General features: G+C 38.5%; 1 non-coding gene across 1 annotated transcript; it reads left to right on the top strand.

The window, feature by feature from the left end:
• Nucleotides 1–464: 464 nt before the first annotated feature.
• On the top strand, nt 465–571 carry LOC127124035 (small nucleolar RNA R71). Its single transcript, XR_007803679.1, has one exon. It is a non-coding gene; the product is annotated as a small nucleolar RNA R71 (small nucleolar RNA).
• The last annotated feature ends 4,851 nt before the right edge of the window (nt 572–5,422 follow it).

The following is a 5,422-nucleotide window of genomic DNA, read 5'->3' as shown; positions in this document are numbered from 1 at the left end:
TTCTTATACAAAAGGTTAGGATGATTTTTCCAACCTGGGTTGTAGGTATTCGAATAAGGATTTCCTTTTGCGTAATTTACTTGATCGGTGGGGACTCCTGCAAATATCTGACATTCTGGTGCAGTGTGTCCAGGAGTTCCACATAACTCACAATTTGGAGTCACGCCAGCCACAGTGGCTGTGGGTGGTATGGTCAAGTTGTCTAACTTTTGAACAAGGGAATCTACCTTTGCATGGACGTGGTCAAGGCTACTGATTTTGTATATTCCACCTTTTGTTTGGGACTTTTCTACTGGAGTTCTTTCACCTCCCCATTGGCAATGGTTTTGGGCCATGTTTTTAATGAGTTGATAGGCTTCGTTGTATGACTTGTCCATAAGTGCACCGCCCACGGCAACGTCTACTGTCAGTCTTGTGTTATATAGAAGCCCATTGTAAATGTGTGAATGATCACCCAGTCTTTGAGACTGTGATGTGGACATATTCGCATCATGTCTTTGTATCTCTCCCACGCGTCGTAGAGAGATTCTACATCTTTTTGTCAAAATCCGTTGATTTGAGCTCTCAGCATAGCAGTTTTGCTTGGCGGAAAATATTGGGATAAGAAAACGTTCTTCAGTTCTTCCCATGTAGTAACTGTGTTGGATGGCATCCAAGCCCAAGCTCTGTCTCGTAGAGAGAAAGGAAAAAGGTGTAGTCTTATCGCATCTTGAGATACACAATTTGCCTTCATAGTGTCTGCGTACTGCACAAACTTGGGTAAAAGTTCATTAGGGTCGTCCGTAGGATTTCCAGCAAATTGATGTTGTTGGATGACTGATAATAATGAGGGTTTTAACTCGAAATCGTTTCGATTGATAGCATGGGCAACAATGCTACTGTGAGGTTCTTGTTGGGACGGGGTAGCGTAGAACTTAAGAGGACGATTCTGTGGTTCCATTGTAGCCATGGTTGGCTTTTAAACTGGTTCAGCAGTAGGAAAGAAGATGTCGGGAATATCGTACCTTCGTTGGTACTCTAGTATTCGACGTCTTAAATATAAGAAACACTCTAATTCTGCAATTGGTGGTGCTAAGTTTTCTCCTTGTGAGCGAGTACTTGGCATACAATCGGGGAAATAAGGGAAAGGAAATTAATTTTTACCTTAGTCTATACTACGCAACGAAAGAATCGCACTATTTGACTAAATCAGGTCCTTGACAACGGCGCCAAAAACTTGATACGTCTCGTGACTGTATATAGAATATAGTCTATCGGGTACTCGACTGCAAGTGCACAATCCAGTCGTTTTAGTTTTAAAAGATATCGAGCCCACAGGGACCGACGGTCAAACTAATATTATCGATGTTACTATGTTTAGCTAAGGAGATGATTTTTAGAGGTTTGGTTGGACAAAAATTAAATCTAAAGGAAGTTAAGTTTTAAAGAAAATATTAATAGAGGGATATCAGTATGCAACACATTAATCATCAGGGATTCGGTAAGTCACCAGTGTATATTTTAAGTACCAAATATCTTTCAGTAGGAAATACTTATTTAAAAGGCTTTATCTCACACTCTCGTGATTGTTGACTTGGACTATACTTTTAAGTCAGAATGTACGCTCTCGCTGTCCCATTTGAAGTTAAAAATACTTTTTGAAAATAAATAAGTTCTAATTGCTTTTAAAGTGCTATCGCTGTTTTTAAAATCAATGCCTAGTTTTTACTATCTAGTTTGACCCTCACGCTCTCGCGATTGTCGGTTCTCACTTTAGTTAATTTCTCACTCTCGTGGCAAAACCGTATTAAATAGCTTCTCACTCTCGTGACAAAGTTAATTAAATTTAAATTAAAAACCACAGCCAAAAAGGTTTTTTGAGAAAAGAAGTTTTACACCGATTATTATTAAATCCAGTCTAATTAAATTGTTTACATACCGATACCGGTAGTTTAGCCGGACATGTTAAATAACGCAAACACAGACGAACATAAACAAATCAATAATAAAGCAAACATGATTATAATAATAATAAAGAAATAATAACAATAATTGAATAAAAACCTGGAAATTGGATTAATAGAATATGCCGAATCTTGAAGTACTTGAGGAGTCCTCCACAGGTCGGTAGGATTCTGCTTCTTCGAAATAATTGCTTAAACTAAATTAAATAAATTGCAGTAGTTCCCCAGTGTAGGAAAATAATACTTTGGATAAATGAAAAATGGAAAGGGAAAGGGAAAATCAAAGCTCTGAACAGAATGGTAAACAAATTGCGGTAAAAGAAAACAATGTTGATGAAGAAAAATAATAGAAAACAAAATTGCTGTGGAAAATAAATGCAGAGAAATATCTTCAAAGCTGGCTTCAGGGAGGAAAATTAAGCGTGCTCGTAGGTTTCCAACTTCCATCCTTTTATATTCTCCATTTGGTCTTGGCAGTTGAGAGAAATAAGGGTGACTTGGTTGAGTGAGAAATTCACGGGAAAGTGGGTTGAGGAACGAGAAAATGGGCGTGTGGATCACTTCTGTTGACAAATTCAATACGCTGCTTTTGGCCTTGTGTCGGTCATGGTGGGCTTGTGACGGTTGTGACACCCAGGGCATGACAGTCGTGACACGGTTTGTGACGGTTGTCACATGCACATGATTTGTATTTTCTGCTTTTCTGCTGTTTTCTCTTTTGTTTCTTCTTCTTTTCTTTCCTTTTCTATACATTGCTCATTTAAATATGGAATTGAAATACCTACAAAAATAACTCAAACACTTGCTGAATTATCGGAATATAAATGAAAACGGTACGATTTTTGAGTGTAAATCAAGGCAAATATACAATATATTTTCTTGTTATCAGCAAGATCAACCTCAATATCCTTCTCGCTGACAATAAAGCCCAACAACTTACCAGAGCGAACACCAAAAGTAGACTTATTGGGATTCAAGCGGAGTTTATACTTTCTTAAACACTGGAATAACTTCAACAAATGCTCAACATGCTCTTCTTCAGTCCTTGATTTAGCAATCATAACATCAACATAGACTTTAATCTCTTTATGCATCATATCATGAAAAAGAATTGTCATAGCTATCTTGGTACGTTGTACCAGCATTCTTTAAACCGAAAGGTATCACTCAATAACAAAATGTTCCCCAAGGTGTAATAAATGTGGTTTTCTCCATATTTTTGGGTGCCATCTTGATTTGATTATAACTAGGAAATCCGTCCATAAGCGAAAAGAATTTGAATTTAACTGTATTGTCTACCAACATATCAATGTATGGCAGAGGAAAATCATATTTCGGATTAGCTTTATTCAATTCTCTATAATCAACGCACATACAGACTTTTCCATATTTCTTAGGAACATGCACAATGTTGGCCATCCACCGCGGGTACTCGGAGGTAACAAGGAAACTATCATCAATCTGCTTATGCACTTCCTCCTTAATATTCACTGCCATATCAGGATGAGTTCTTCTTAACTTCTGTTTGACCGGAAGGCATTCTGGCTTCAAAGGAAATCTATTCTCTATAATCTCAGAATCCCAACCAAGCATATCTTGATAGTGTAACACCCCAAAATTTGCCCTCCTCATTCATGCATTCATTTAGCATTTCATATTGCATTTCATCATGTCAATCAGAATTAGATCCAAGAAACTTTAAAAAAAAAAAAGAAGAAAATAACGAAAAAAAAATAAATAAATAATTTTTTACAAAATAAATAAATAAATAAAAATAATAATAATAAATAAATAAAATATAATAGAAAAACTTGGACTTGGACCTCTCTCATTTGAGCCCACAAAGCCATGAAAATCAGGTTATAAAAGAGGGAGATCAGACAGAAAAAGGAAGAGAAGCAAAATACTCTGGGGTTTCCTTGAAACAAAACATTTGACAAAACCTGGAGAGAAACCTGAAAGAGAACTCAGAGCAACCCCCAGGCAGCTCTGAAAAATTCAATCTGACTCACACACTTTCATCTCACGCAAACCCTAACATTGCCTTGCAAACCCAGCCGTGCCATTTGATTTCAACCGGTCTCTCCCATCAGGTTTGCCTCATTCCCATGATTTTATGCTCTTAATTTGGATCATCTGAATGTATGAGGTATGATGGATGGATTTCATTATGTTTTTGCCCACGAGTTTAATTATGCATGAATGGGTGAAACCTATGCCTTGAATGTTTAATCACATGATTTCTGAAATGTATGCCACAGGGTTTGAGGTTTCTGAAACCATACTGTTATCCATGAAAAAAATGCTTATCGTGTTTCACTAACCCTTTTGTTGAGTTTTTGTGAGGGCTCACAGACTCTTGCAGAGATGGTTTGCGTGGTTTTCCCACTTTATTTGTGGGATACCCCCTGGAGGTTCATTCCGATTACATGTACTGACTCACCTTTCTTTGATGGCATTAGCTTGGGAGATCCCTGGGTTTCTTACTCCTTTAATTGCTGTTACTTCAGATCTTTATCCGTGTGGTACTTTTACCTCTTTTCCGCATTTTATCGCTTTCTTAGCTGGAAGACCTCGATAGGAGGCATTTGTTTTCTTTTGTTTATTTACTTCTGAGCCCCTTGTTGGCACATTTACTTTATACATGTTTATTTTGTATGTGTTCGTATCCCTGCAGGTAGCGCGGTTCCTTCGTCAAGGACTGCCTCTTTGCCCTTGAGCATCCCAAACCCTAAAACCCAAAGCAACACGTTAACTCCTTCTACTACAGGCGAGTAAGTCTCCAAAGGTCGAGCATCCGGTAGATTGCGTAGTGACGTCGTTCGTCCAAAACCCAATCCATTACCCCGTAGTTAGCCGAACTACGTTTTGCTCTGATTCTCAGGCCATATGAGATACGTAGGCATAAGACGCGATGTCTTAGCGAGGACAATTACCCTTAACCCCTAGGTAGCCGAGCTACGAAGACTCTGATTCTCATATTCAGATGAGATACGTATGCAGTGGATGCGACATCCGCGCGAGTCATTTTCATTTAACCCCCTTTTTTTAGTAAATAACACATTAGATAAACCCACACCCTTTAGACAAGAACTACAAAAGTGGATCCCATAGAGTACTACGGATGCGTAGGGGTGCTAATACCTTCCCTTCGCATAACCGACTCTCGAACCCAAGATTTGGTTGCAAGACCCCATCTTGTCCTTTCCTTTTTCAGGTTTACTTCGAGCGTTTCCTTTCCGTCCTTTGGGATGAATAACGCACGGTGGCGACTCTTCTGTCATTTTCTTTCGCCGGTTGTTTTTTTGCGCACTGTATTTTTCAGGTTGCGACAGATAGGACCAAGCAAACACATCAGAATATTCTCGAAGAAGTTCAACCAACCCCTTTTTAACCTCTAGACACAGTTGAGACCCAATCTTGACTTCCTTCACATCATCATCGGAACCCAACTTGACTAATTCAATATGTTCTTCAAA

This window comes from Lathyrus oleraceus, chromosome 2, assembly GCF_024323335.1.
Source record: "Lathyrus oleraceus cultivar Zhongwan6 chromosome 2, CAAS_Psat_ZW6_1.0, whole genome shotgun sequence".
In the NCBI taxonomy this organism is placed as follows: domain Eukaryota; kingdom Viridiplantae; phylum Streptophyta; class Magnoliopsida; order Fabales; family Fabaceae; genus Lathyrus; species Lathyrus oleraceus.
Note: the sequence above shows the minus strand (reverse complement) of the source record. Positions and strands in the feature narration are given on the sequence as shown.